Source organism: Panthera tigris, chromosome A1 (assembly GCF_018350195.1).
Source record: "Panthera tigris isolate Pti1 chromosome A1, P.tigris_Pti1_mat1.1, whole genome shotgun sequence".
NCBI lineage: Eukaryota > Metazoa > Chordata > Mammalia > Carnivora > Felidae > Panthera > Panthera tigris.
In genome coordinates this window covers 117,397,791-117,412,862 of record NC_056660.1, presented here as the reverse complement: position 1 = coordinate 117,412,862, position 15,072 = coordinate 117,397,791, and positions in this window count along the sequence as shown.

The window sequence follows — 15,072 nt, the reverse complement described above, 5'->3', positions numbered from 1 at the left end:
CTATATCTGCAGGCAGCCTGACCTGGAATGAAGCGAAGCATTCCTAAGCTTCCTCTTGTATGGAAAAGCAAAGGACTGTCCATAGGTGCTTTGAAGTAAGAAAGGATACACTGGTGCCAATTGTGGGCACCTTCCAACGTTCTGAAAAATCACTGATTTCTGCCAAACACCACGGCCTGAGACCGAACATCTGAGCATAGGAGACAATCACCCACAATCCTACAGAGAGAGAGAGAGAGAGAGAGGGAAGAACCATTGGCTCAGTTGTGATCATGTGATGTTAAGCATCACATACTACTCACATTGCAAGACGTCGCTCGTTTATCAAGTTAAAATTTATTAGAAATCTTTGCTCATCTTCCAGAACACTCGCAGAACAAGTTACTCGCGATCCAAGGTTTTACTCTATCTCCTAAAATCACTTCACCATTTGGGAAAACACAGTTGTAAGGGAGCCAGTGATCTGACCCCAGGGCCCCAGCAAGTGAGAGGAGGGAGAGAGTGGTGGGTGGGAAGTATTTTTTCTCCTGACCCCCTCCCTGAAGAGTCACCTTGGGCTGGCCAGGCCCTTCCCTCAAAGCCACTGCTCCTGTCAGGGAGCTCCCCCATATACCATCCCTTATCAGATCTTGGTACCTGCTCCTTCTTTGCCCTTTTTTTTTTTTTAATGTTTATTTACTTTTGAGAGAGAGAGAGAGAGAGAACATGAGTGGGGGAGGGACAGAGAGAAGGGGGTCAAAGGATCCAAAGCGGGCTCTGTGCTGACAGCAGCGAATCTGAGGCGGAGCTTGAACTCACAAACTGAGATCATGGACTGAGTCAAAGTTGGATGCTCAACTGACTGAGCTGCCCAGGCACCCCTCCCTCTTTGCTTCTTGAGTCATGAGAGTGGTCAGGGCAGGCTGATGCTCAGCCAGAAGGCTGCTCTATCCTTGTGAGCTCCCCAACCCTGCCTGCACCATTAAGAAATTCCTTGTATTAAACTCCCTGCGAACTATCCAGCCCAGTGTGCCATCTATCTTCTGTCAAGTCCTGACTCATATATATAAAATATCTCCTATAAAACATAAAACTATTACAAAGACTCCAAGAAGTCACAGGCAAAGCTTAAGAATAGACAATTCATATAGAATAAGCACAAAAAGTAGACAAAGGGTGGAGAAATATTCAAGCTACCCAGCAATCTAAGGTATAGACATTAACAACTCTACAGAACCATGTTATGCCTTGTAGGTCAGCAGAGAGTAAGACACAAGCCGAGAGACCACCCAATGCTGGCAAGGTGTGGAAAAATTGCCACCTCATCCACCATTGGTAGCAATGAATGGTGTATGGTCCTTCTGGACAGCTGTTAAGTAAACTGTGTCAAATGCACAAAAAAAAAATTTAAAAAAGTTCAAATCTTTGAACGAGGTAAGCAACTGCTGGGAATTTTCCTAAGAAGGAAGTCACAAGAGGATACAAAGAAAATGGCACTGAAAATCTCACTTAAGCTTTTTTAGATGACAAAAATTAGAAACTGCCCAGATGAAACCCAAAGATATTAGTTAAATAAATTATGCTTTCTTCTTATTTCCGCAATGGAATATTATCTAGTCTTTAAAATTGTAAGTGTAAAGACTTCATGAAGGTGTTTATAACATGCATAAAGCCAAGCAAGAAAACATGAAAAATGTGCTTTGTGATTAACAGTATGTAGGACTACCAACACCCATAAGCAAAGACTAGATAGGAAGACATTTTTGAAACTAAAATACTTTAAAGTGGTTAAAGAGATTATGGGCATATTTTTTCCTATGAAGACTTTTGTTGCCACCATAATATATTTAATACATTGCTAGTACATTATTAACAATTACATGTAAAGGGGAAGAATTAAAAATTCCAAAGTAACAAATACCTTGTGAATAATGACTATAGTCAGTCTCCTATCTTCTCTAAATTCCTGTGTCTCTTAATAACTGGTAACAGAACACCACGGTGTGGTGAATGGAGTACAGGCTTTGAGACACACGGAGCTGAGCCCCTGGATTGAAGAGCTGTGTAGTCCTGGCTGAGTTATGTGAACTCTCTGAGCTCTAATTTCCTTGTCTGAAATACAGAATGATAATATCTATTTTCCAGAGATTTTAAAGCCAAGTACCTAATACAGAATAAGTGTTCAGTAAATGATTCCTACCAGGCCAGACAATCTACTAGAGTTTATAAGTCTATTTGGGCTATCACTGTTCTCTACTCCACTTCCTATGTGTGAACGCTTCTCCCCCTCCCAAACTAAACAGCGAGTTTCTTAAGGGGCATCTCTTCTGGAGTTAGTCCAAGGATGAAACCCACGGACGATGCTCCATAAATATTAGGTAAATGACATTTACCATTTAGCCCATTGTTAACCATATGGAGCAGGGCAAAAATAAGTAGTAGAAATACTCAAACATTCAGGAAGAGGCTGGTGAAATCTATGATCTCCCACAAGCACAGAGCCAGGAGGAAGAACTCTTGAGAAATAATGACACTCTTCCCTCCAAAGGCCCTCCCAGCACATTCCAAAAATGGAACAAACACAGGATCTGGAAATGAGGCTTACTGCTCTCTCCACAGCTCCCCCTCCCTCCACCTCACCCAGGGAACTCTCCTGGAATGAGAAAAATTCCAAGTAGAGGGCTCCACTGCTGAGGAAGACCTCACGGCCTCACACATGGTGCTTCCGGCCTATTTCTGAAGAAAATAGGAAATAAGAAAATCTTGTGATCTTGAGGGATCACAAGAAAAAGCACAGGAAACAAAGGAAAAGAAACCCCCAACCATCAGTCACATTCATGCTTCAGCCTCCTGAAGATGAAACAATTTCAATTCCTCACTCTGAAATGAGTAAAGAAAAGCACAGAATTTTGCATTATCCCACCTTTCCAGGAGGAACTGAGTTTCAGGGAATCAGTCCCAGGCAAGGAGGGAGAACTCTTTACAAATTCTAGATAATAAATGTAGAAGGAACAAAAATTAGAAAATCATCTCTTTGCAGGGAACATCAGTGGATGCACTGGTTTGAGGGGAACTGGATATTCAACATGGCACCAAAATACTACCCCATGAATTGTTCGCTTGCAAGAGCATAGAAAAGCAAAGTGTTACTTGACACTGGCAGGATCAGGTAGGAGCCTGTTACCCCCAGATCAAGCTCTGCCCCAAGCATTAGAGGGACCCAAAGTGGGACTACCAGACAAGATGAACCCCCTGGTTTGGGGCAATAAAAGGGGTGCAGTGTGGCCACAGGAGAATCTAATCAGTTCCTAGGTTTAACCTCCACTGATGGGAAATGTAGCTGATGGGAAGCAACTTGAAACAACACAAGTCAACAATCAGACCAACCCAGAAGGTGGGTTTACAGATAAGCTGCCTGGTTTCTTCAACAAGCCCATGTTATAAGGGTGAGAAGAAGTGAGAAGGAAAGTTCTAGAATAAAAATGTCTTAAAAGCCTTAACAAACAGATACAGTATGTGGTGCTGCTGTGAATAAGCCAGCTGTGAGAGATATTGCTAGGACAACTAGGGACATTTGAACATGGATTGGTATTAGATGATATTAAGGAATTAATGCAAATTTTATAGCTGTGATATACAGTGTTGAGGTTATTTAGGAATATATTCTGAATTCTTAGAGATGTATATGGAAACATTTAGGGAAATGTCATGATGTTTTTAATATACTTTAAATTTTTTTTTATTTTATGTTTATTTATTTTTGACAGAGAGCACAAGTAGGGGAGGGGCAGAGATAGGAGACACAGAATCCGAAGCAAGCTCCAGGCTCTGAGCTGTCAGCACAGAGCCCGACGCAGGGCTCGAACACACAAACTGCAAGATCATGACCTGAGCCGAAGTTGGACGCTTAACCGACTGAGCCACCCAGGCACCCCTTAATATACTTTAAGATGTACCAGTTAAAAAAAAACAAACCTGGGGGCGCCTGGGTGGCTCAGTCGGTTAAGCGTCCGACTTCAGCCCCAGGTCATGATCTCACAGTTCGTGAGTTCGAGCCCCGCGTCGGGCTCTGTGCTGACGGCTCGGAGCCTGGAGCCTGTTTAAGATTCTGTGTCTCCCTTTCTCTCTGCCCCTCCCCTGCTCATGCTCTGTCTCTCTCTGTCTCAAAAATAAATAAACATTAAAAAAAAAATTTAAAAAAAAAAAAAAACCTGGCAAATATAACCAAGTATTAATGACTGTTAAATTTAGGTGGTAAACTTATGTAAGGTACATAGAACATCTGAGTTCATAATGACAGAACCTAGAAGGGTGGTTACCAGGGCTGGGGGGAGGGGAAAATGGGGAGTTAGTGTATAATGAACACTGGGTTACGGTATGGGATGAAGAATATGCTCTGGGGGTGGAGGGTGCTGATGGTTACACAACACTGGGAATGTACCTGATGCCACTGAACTGTATACTTAAAATGGTTAAGGGGCGCCTGGGAGGCTCAGTCGGTTAAGCATCTGACTTGGGCTCAGGTCATGATCTCACCATTCGTGGGTATGAGCCCCACGTCAGGTTCTGTCTGTGCTGACAGTTCAGAGCCTGTGTCTCCCTCTCTCTCTGCCCCTCACCCACTCACACGCTGTCTCTGTCTCTCAAAAATGAATAAACGTTAAAAAAATAAAAAAAAAAAAAAAAGTGAACCTGAAAGACTAATGCCCTTCTGGACCTCCACAGAGTCCAGTTCAGAACAGAATGGAGAAGACTGGTTCTAGAAAGAGCTGTGCCTGATGAAAGAAGACAAAGGGAATCAGAAAAGCTGGAGTCCTGAGAAGGGCAGGCAGGATTCTAAAGCAGCTCCCCAGATACTGCGAGGTCAGCATCATCATCAACTCTTACAGGGAGGGGAAACAACCTCACAGAGATTAAGTAACTTGCTCAAAGCCACTCAGCTGATGTGCAATTCATTTTAAACCGGCATTTTATTTTTTTATTTTTTTTTTAATGTTTATTTATTTTTCAGAGAGAGAGAAACAGACAGAGCATGAGCAGGGAGGGCATAGAGAGAGGGAGACACAGAATCCAAAGCAGGCTCCAGGCTCTGAGCTGTCAGCACAGAGCCCAATACGGGGCTCGAACCCACAGACCGTGAGATCATGACCTGAGCCAAAATCAGACATTTAACTGACTGAGCCACCCAAGCGCCCCTTAACAGGCATTTCAGAAATCAGAGCCTGAGTTAACAACTTTCTCCCCCAGCCCCAAGCTTTTCTGCCTCCTCCCCCCAAAAGAGGGTGGGGCTATAATATCCAAACCTCTCAGTCCCACCCCCATTCTTGTCACAGGGTTCAAGGCTGGTTGATCAATTTAAAGGCAGGGACCACTACTTAACCATGAACTCTGAACTGAGTGAGACTCACGCAAGGGTCACAGGAAGAAACCTGGTCTCTAGCCTAAAAGCACTTACAATCCATTTGTGAAGGCAACACTAAGAATCATAAGTAGAAGAAATAACATATTACACAGTATGGCACCTGCACCAACACTATGTTTTGCATGAGGTTCCTCCTGCTACTGTATTCACACTGCACTGTGATAACATATTTTAAGAGGGTTCTCTATAGGGGTACCTGGGTCACTCAGTCAGTTAAGCGTCCGACCAGCTCGGGTCATGAACTCACGGTTTGTGACTTCAAGCCCCACAATGGGCTCTCTGCTGTCAGCAAAAAGCCCTCTCCAGATCCTCTGTCTCCCTCTCTCTCTGTCCCTCCCCCGCTTGTGCTCTCTCTCTCAAAAATAAACAAACATTTAAAAAAAAAAATTTAAAGACGATTCTCTACCTCTGCAGTTTAGTGACTACAGGCTCCTGAAGATCAACATCTTGTTTTTATACACTAAACACCTACCGTGCTGCCCAGCACACAGAGGGTGTGGGCGATACCAAAAGCAGACGGGAAAGAGAGTGACTAGGTATGCAGAGGGAATCACCCCAATCGCCACCTTATCTGCACAGACCTACCCTTTCCTCCCGGTACCCCAATCATTGTGGAATCCCTCCCGGTGGCCTGGGTTCCCTCCAAATTCTGCCCAGCTGTGGCAGGGGGTACTATTACCCCTGACAGAGCCATGCACACAGACGCTAGGGCTCGCTGGAACCTGCTCTAACTGAACGCCACCTCCAGCTCGTGGCCTGCCTAGCTGCTCTATCCTTAGGCAGGTGGGTACCTTATCAAGGCCAGTCGCTATTTACCCCAGCCCCTGGCTTCTAGCCAACCAATTTTCCTCTCAGGTGATGGGGACTCACCAGGCAGAAGGGATCCATTACTTACAGTCCAGCCCTTAGACCTGAGCAAGGGGACGATAGCACTAGGCGGCTCCCCAAATCAGGATAAAGCTTTGTGCGCATAGCAGTACTTCTAAGACTACCTCCTGGGTCAAGCCTGCTCCCTCAGCGAGTCCTCTGGGCTCTGGAAAGACAAGAGTGTGACACAAAGTTGGGTCACTTTCTTGGTATTCAGGTCCCAAGGACATGGGCTTCCCTAAGTGTCCCTGGTAGGTGGGTGGGCCAAATGGAGCCGTAGCAAAAGCAGCTGCTCCCAAGGAAATATCCACCCCAATGGCTGTGTCTCCGTGGGCTGGAATTTTTTTTCAATATGGGCAGGCTGCTCAGTGCCACGTTTTCCTCCCTCTTTCCCAAAGAAGGCACTGAAAATGCATGATTTCCAGGCTTCAACGTGACTGTAATGACTCCACAGTTTTCTTCACTGTGTGCTATTCATTGACACAGTTTTTAGATCCTACAACATGCACATACTGCCAAGTACATTATGCCTTCCAAAGCCTTTTTTTCATGTTGGTCAATCGGAACAAAATGACTAGCGTCACAGGCAGAATTCGAAGGCTGAAAATTTTTTGAAAAGCACAAAACTGGAATCCCATCCTGGGGTGTTTTTCAAGCTGTACTCCAACTTCTTAGAACGCGTACTCAAGTTTTTGATTGAAGGTTCCGTATTTACACTCACTCAAGATATTCAAAATAGCACAATCTGAAACTGCACACTACCCCAAGATACTCAAGGCAAGCCCCTTCGTCCTACTTCCTGTTGTGACAAATTCATATAAAATCATGCTGACAAGGATGCTACCAGGCCTTGCCCTCTCCACCTCCCCCCAAACCCCCTACCCCAAAGCGGAGGTAGGTGCTGCTGAGCTCACCTAGTCACGCTCAAACTAGCGGACACACCCGCCCTTTCAACCCCAGAACCAACAGTCAGGATGCTTCCACAACACAGCTTTATGAGGGGAGGGGAGGGGAGCGACGGGAACTGGGACACAGCCCAAACATCGAATAATAGGAGATGATTAACGTGTGGTGCTGTCAGGTGATGGAATACGATTCAGCCACTTAAAATGATGTAACATGAGACGATGAAAAAGATGCTCAAGATAGATAGACTGAAACAAAAACCAGGCTAAAAATAGTTTGCACCGTGGAATGCGGTTTGAAAGTTTAAAAAAAAATCCTTTCCCATGCATATGTGTTTCTATCTCTGACACCCACATACACATGCATGCACCAAAAACAGACTGGGAGAAGATGCACCAAGATGTTCGCAGGGGCAATCCCTGCGTGGTGGAATTAGGGGGGAAATACAGTACCTTGTTCTCGGTTTTTCTTATCAACAGTATCCTCAATAACGGCCATGCATTACATTTGGAAAGAGGAGGAAAGTAAACGTTAAGAACGGCCTCTTCTCCCGTCTCTCTCTGGCTGAGTCACACATCTTAGTAGAAATGAAGGCAGGCGGCACTACTAGGCTTCCCCCGCTGTCTTTCCCCACGCTTGCGTGCGTGCATGCGTGTATGGGGGATGTGTGGGTGTGTGCGCGGGGGGGGGGGGGGTGTGCGTGCGTGCGCGCGTGGGGGTGGGCGTGCACGTGTGGTGGGCGTGCGTGCGCGCGTGGGGGTGGGCGTGCACGGGGGTGGACGTGCGCGTGTGCGTGCCACCAGCGCTCCTTTTCGGGGGCGGAATGTGTTTCTCGACAGCAGAGCAGGCTCGTCTCGGGGCCAGGATGGTCCTGGCAGGAGTCACTTTCTAACACGTCCCGACATGTGTTTCCAGTAACGCTGTTTGTGGCCGCTTTTTTCTCTTATCGCTCCTCCAGTGACCTTTGCTGGTTTACAGGCTTACTGGCTGGAGCCAGGTGGATTTGTTTGATTTTTGTTGATGGTTATTAGGAAGAGGAAGTGCCAGAAGGGATTACCTCAAGTTTAAACCTATTTCCAGCAGAGTCCCGGGGCCTTTAATTACACATCTCGGGTCTGTTTGGTAAAGAAGTGGTCAAAGATGTGCTTTTTATCTCCCTTGGAATCTCCTGCGACTGGCAGCATTCCATTTGTGCCTGGTGTTGCTGTAAACTCAAGCCACAAGCTCCTGGTGGGAGGAGGGGTGGGGGTGGAAAATGGAATATGAAGTTGAAAGCTGGCGAGGGACATTTTTAAAAGTACTCTACCTGGGAGTTCTTGGTCAGGCCCTGCCATTTTGGGGGGCAGACAGTAAAGGATGACTATTGCACCCCCAGGGAGCTGGAGTTTTGTTTGGGGGACCAGAACTACTGCAGCTCCCACAGAAGTGTCCAGGGTCAGCTACTGCTGAACCACAAGGATGAGGACAGTCACAGTGCTAAATGCCCAGCCCAATCCAAGAGCAGACTTTTCTTTCTTGCTTGCAGATGTCTTTTCCCCACATATTGGTACTGAAATATTAACAGCTGGAATCAGCCCAGGCAGGCAATCACTGTGTCTGGAATGATCAAGATAGCAGATCAGCTGTGGGGTAGACCAGTGTCACTTTACTGCTACAGGTGGGTCTAGTCACAGAGATCTGTGGACCAGCTGGTCCTTTCCCACTGATGTCTCCAGGCCAGTGAAAGAGAGCAGACTCCCGGAATCCTTCCCCCTCAAAGCATGAGTAGGCTGCCATCCTTTGTCTTGCTTGATGGTTAGAGAGATTGCCAAATTACAAAATTGCTAAAAGTCCAAGACTGGGAAGTTTAGCACATAAAGTGCAACTTTATTGGGGCAAAAAAAGTGTGGGTGCTAGGTTACTTAGGATCTTAGCCCATTTTGAGTATAAACAGTGAAGTCAGGAAGTTAGGAATTATTCTTTAGCTGCTTGTATTAAAGACACAGCAATGTAGGTCAAATGCATACAATTTCAGACAATAAGACTCCAAATCTCTCTTTAATTTATGCCCCAGAGGCAGTAGAATTTAGGAAGGAACATTGGGTTAGGCTGGAAATAGGAACAACTGGAGTTTAGTTAGAGGCCTCTTTCATCCTCGACTGGAACCCTTTACCACCCAAACTCTGCTCATGGCAAGGCCGTGTCTTCCATAACCCCCAGTATCCCTGCACATCCCTTCAGCAGGAGCACACAGTGATGGGGTCCAGATTCTTGCCCCAGTCCCTGGAATCCTTCAGCCCCCTCAAGGCTGGCTAAGTAGTAGTCTTTTTCTTGGCCCTGTTGCTGTCTCATTAGAGCCCTGAAAGACAGAGTGTGGTCTCCACCAGAAGAGTGCCTTCCCTGGGGTTGCCCAGCCCCCTCCTGAGGTTCCCTGCACCACTCCCCATGAGGGGGGCCGGGGCCTGGATGGGAAGGCTGCCTGGGGTGGGGTTGTAGGAGTGATTTTAGTTTGCCCACAATTCTATGGCATAGAGACATGCACCTTTACATCTTACAGGGGTTGTTCAACATACAGTACCAAAACACTCACGGTGCCGTAGATAATGCAAGGTGGGACATAAAATCTTTCATTGTAATGGTTATGTACTTATTTTAGTGTGAACTCAAAGAAAAATGAGGTTGGCACAATGGATGGTTGTTTTGTGGATATCGTTCAGGATGAGGCTAAGTGATGATAAATTTAATAACATTTAATGTTTAAATAGTAATTTAACAATATAGATGATATATAAATAGGACAAAATACATGAAGCATGCAAACAGCGTGAAGATGGCTGAAGTTTGGGATGATTCTTGCCAGTTAGAGTTAACCAATGAATGTGTGAAGCTCAGACATGTGTATTAAAACACTAGAGATAGCTGTCCACAGTGCTAAGAGCTCTGGAACCGGGAAGCCCAGGTTCAGATGGTAGCTATATCTTTAAGTTAGCTCTGTGACCTTGGACACATCACAACCCTTTAAGCCTCAGTTTCTTCATCTGTAAAATAAAAATAACAATTCTTATTTCAGGAGATTGTTCTGAGAATTAAATGAGGTAATACTTATAAAGCAGCTTGCAAAGCACTTGGCATAGAACAAGTTCCTGGGAGGAATGATTATAAATGGAAAGGACTCGTTTGTAAAGCAGGCTGCCCATATCTCTCTCCTGAAGATTGCCTTCCAAGAAAAAGCAGCCCAACTAGTACAGGAACATTTGGCCCTTTGGGTCATGGATCCACTCCCGGATAAATGTGCACGCACGCTTGCAAATGCCAAAACTACATACAATTGTAGGTATTCATAGTGGACACCTTCTATAACCACTCCCTCGGTTGACTACAAACCTGGGAAGCTAAAATGGAGAGCCAGGGTCACAAGATGCATCTCCACTACTTCTGCCCCAGGGAGGCCTGGAGTCATCCTAGCTTCTGGAGTCCTCCCGGTTCTCTAAAGCGAACTTCGGTTCCCTGTGGTACCACTTTTTTTTTTTTTTTTTTTTTTTTTTTTTTTTCCGACAATGGGGTGGGAAGAGAGAATCCCAAGCAGGCTCCACACTGTCAGTGCAGAACCCAATGCAGGGTTTGAATCCACGAACCATGAGATCATGACCTGAGTCGAGATCAAGAGCTGGATGCTTAACCGACTGACCCACCCAGGTGACCCTCTGATGCCTCTTAATACACAGACCACCACGCTTCATTCTCTCCATGGGCAGAATGCAGGTAAGGTCCAAGGACCCACACAAACCCCTGTATTCAGTCACTGACCTATTCTTGTTCCCCTTGTTGTACAGCCTGGCCTTGCAATTTTTAACTCAGTGCTGATGGAGCTGGGTAAACTCAAGTGACTAGCAAATGTACATGGAAAGCCATGGGCCCCGATAAGCTGCTGATACGGTGTGCCTGTGCTTCCGCCTGTTCTATTTAAACACTGATAGACCCTTTAGCAAACAAGAAACCTTTTGTGCTGAGCATCCACAACTGCCATCCAGAGTCCATTCTGCACATGGCCAAGGCTCAGAGCAGGCAGAATGGGGGGTAGGAAAGAGGCAGACTTTTGCTGCACCTTATCAAATAATGGCACACAGGCAAGACCACACTGATCTTCAATCCTGAGCTCCCAAACCTTTCTCCCTGCCCCCTGCCCCAACTCACAGAGACGTCTCAAAAAAGTGATATTGACCACATTTTTTCTTAGAAAATTTACTGCAGAACCTTCAAGCAGGACACATGGGCTGGTTCAAGCCATGACCCAAATAACATCCTACTCGTGAGAGAGGAATGACTCAGCTTACAAAGCAATGATGTGGAAACTGGAGAGTTTACCTGCATGCACTAATATAAACCAAAAAGGGAGTCAAGGTCAAGCCCAAAAAATTCCATGAAAATCAGAATGCTATGGACCCTGAGGACAGGGGTTGTTTCTAACAATCATTTGAGGCTTGGGTTATTTAGCAAACAGTTTGGAAAGTAATAGTTGAATTTGAATTTCTTTCTTGAAAATTAAGTAAGATTAGAACACTGCTCCTGCTTCTCAAAGTTTGGTTCTCCTGGCCCAGCAGTTTGAGCATCACCTGGAAGCTGGTTACAAATGCAGAATCTTGAGCCCCAGACTAGACTTCTGAAAACAGAATCTACATTTTAACAAGATTCCTAGGAATTCACATGCATGTTATAATTTTGAGAGGCACTGGACAAAGTATTTACCATAAAGCTCTATTAGAGGATAGCCAAAGATCAAGGTTGTTTCCCTTCACATTTGCAGTGGATCTTAGCCTAAATATCGAGTCTAAAAAAGAATAAAGTTCAATTTTTTTAACTTCATTTAAAAAATTCATGGGAAAAATACTCTTCCCATGAAGGTTCACAGATGTACACATGAGAATCAGTGCCATTTTAAGAGGTTAAAGTACTCCAGATTTAGCCTTATTGACAGAAGGAAGATTTTTAAAAATCAGCATTGACATAGTTCCATAATGAACATGGATTACCTTTGGTGAGAAAAAAGGGAGAAGGGGGAAGAAGTATCAGTTAGTGGTCAAGAGTGTCTTGTTCTATCTGCTGTGTGATATTATGCAAGTTACTGGCTCCCTGAGCCAGCTCCCTCGGTGCAAAATGAGGATAATAAAATGGGGATATTTTTGTTGAATTTTTATAGTATTAAAAAGATATAATGCAGGGCGCCTGGGTGGCTCAGTCAGTTAAGGGTCCGACTTCAGCTCAGATCATGATCTTATGGTTCATAGGTTGGAGCCTTGCATCAGGCTCTACACTGACAGTGCAGAGCCTGCTTCGGATCCTCTGTCCCCCTCTTTCTCTCTGCCCCTCCCTCCCTCTCCTGCTTGCACACTCACTCTCTCTCCAAATAAATAAACATTAAAAACAAAAAAAGATATAGGGGTGCCTGGGTGGCTCAGTCGGTTGAGCATCCAACTTCAGCTCAGGTCATAATCCCCCGGTCTGTGAGTTCAAGTCTTGCGTCGGGCTCCATGATGACAACTCAAAGACTGGAGCCTGCTTAGATTCTGTGTCTCCCTCTCTCTCTGCCCACCACCCCCCTCAAAAATAAATAAACATGAAAAAAGAGATATAATGCATGAAAAGCACTATAACAGCATTTGGGCACTAAAGTGCTGAATAAAAGTAAACTGTTAATAGGAAATTAGTATCGAAATATTGTCTCAAGAGGTAATTTGCTTAGTTGGAGAGAATGAAGACCCCTGGATCTTGTCCTATCTCTCTAGCTCTAAGAGCCTGAAAAATCGTTTCATTTGAGCCATGGCTAGAAAGATTCATATCATCATCCAGGCCTGCCTCATTGGCTTAGAAGGAGAATAAATAACTCTCTGGTCCAAGCTGGGGAGTCTGAGGTCAACATTCAAAGACCAGAGGACATCTCAGGCAGGTGTGGAAGAGTAGATGTTCCATGTCTCCAGGCCAGAAGCCCCCCACTGCCACCTCCAATGAAGCCAAGTTGGCAGGCTAGGAGCTCTGGGGGAAGAGAAAGGAATAGTGTTAAAGAGTGGATCAAGAAGGAGGATAAAAAGAGGGGATAGAAGCAGATGCACTCATAGGAGGGACAGGTATCATATCACCATATGGAGTTCATGCTCCGACAGCATGACAGCTATGCTCCGACAGCATAAACCAAATTAGTCTTGGGCTTCCCACTTAAAAGCCCTAAGGTGCAAGTCAGCTAACCTCTCTGAGCCTCCCTTTTTTAAAGTATAAAATAAGGGGACACCTGGGTGGCTTAGTCGGTTAACTGTCCAACTTCGGCTCAGGTCATGGTCTCACAGTACATGGGTTCAAGCCCCGTGTCGGGCTCTGTGCTGACAGCAGCCTGGAGCCTGCTTAGAATTCTGTGTCTCCCTCTCTCTGTGACCCTCCCTCTCATGCTCTCTTCCTCTCAAAAATAAATAAACACTAAAAAATAAATAAAGTATAAAATAAGGATAATAGTACTATCTACCTCAAAGGCAATTAAATGAGGTAATATGCATAAAGAATGAAGCAGCATATTTGACACATGGTAAATGCTCAATACATGGTACCCATTACTGTCTATGATAGGCATCTGCAGCACAATAATGTACATATTTACTGTAAGTTTAATCCCTAGAGACAAAGAATTGGAAGTGAATTTCAGATGTATGGAGAACTTGATCTCTTTTAGACACCCTGTCAATGAAAGACAAAAAGCATACAGGAAGCCTTTACTATAGTTGCTGCAAAAGCCTAGTTATTGTCCTTATCAATGAAATAGTAGAAAGAATTAGAGGTTGGCTTAAAAACCACTATCATTGGGGCACCTGGCTGGCTCAGTCAGTTGAACATCGACTCTTGATTTTATCTCAGGTTATGATCTCATGGTTCATGGGATCAAGCCCCAGGTCAGTCTCTGCACTAACAGAGTGGAGCCTGCTTGGGATTCTCTCTCTCCCTCTCTTTCTGCCCCTCCCCTGCTCATATACACATGTGAGCTCTCTCTCTCAAAATAAATAGACTTAAAAAACACACACACGATAAAACACTATCATTTAGGATTCATTAGAACTCGTTGAAAAGTAGGAAAAGGCAAGAGAATCTCCAGGACAGCAAAAAGACTAAAAAATTTTAATGCCTGACATACACAGAATGGCGTAATAAGCGACCTCATCTCAGTAGACTGTACTAGGCTAGGACTACACTATGTTAAAGTGATAAACTTACAAAAACCAGGCTGAAAAAGAACAAACAGTTAATTTGGCGGGGGGGGGGGGGGTAGAGGAGTAGAGGTGAATTTTAGACTTGTTGGCTAATTTTTGCAAAACTTTTTTTTTAAAGTCTATTTTGAGAGAGAGAAAGAGCGCAAGTATACGCGAACAGGGCAGGGGCAGAGACAGAATTTCAACCAAGCTCACACCGTCAGCGCAGAGCCTGAAGCAGGGCTCAATCTCATGAACCGTGAGATCATGACCTGAGCCAAGATCAAGAGTCGAACACTTAACGGACTGAGCGGCCCAGGTGCCCCCAAATCAGGGTATTTTTGGAGACCCCTGTAAGATCAAGAGAGAAAAAAAAAAAACAAAACTGTATGATGGTCCAACAGTTTCAGGCCAAGTGAGAGAGGAGTTGGGGTGTTCATGTAGGACAGTGGTTTTCCAGCCTTTTCTTTCAGCTGGAGAATCTTTCATAAACAAAATCTTATTGATACCCCAACTATGAAGCAGATAAAATAGTGCTTTTATTCAACTCATTTATATGTTCAATTTTAATTCTCCCTCCACTTAAGACTGTAAATAAGAGCACAGGTATCTATACCGGTTGAATACACATTTGAATAAAGGCATTTTATTCTATTTCTTAAGGATTAAAGATATTTTTAGAAGATAAAATCC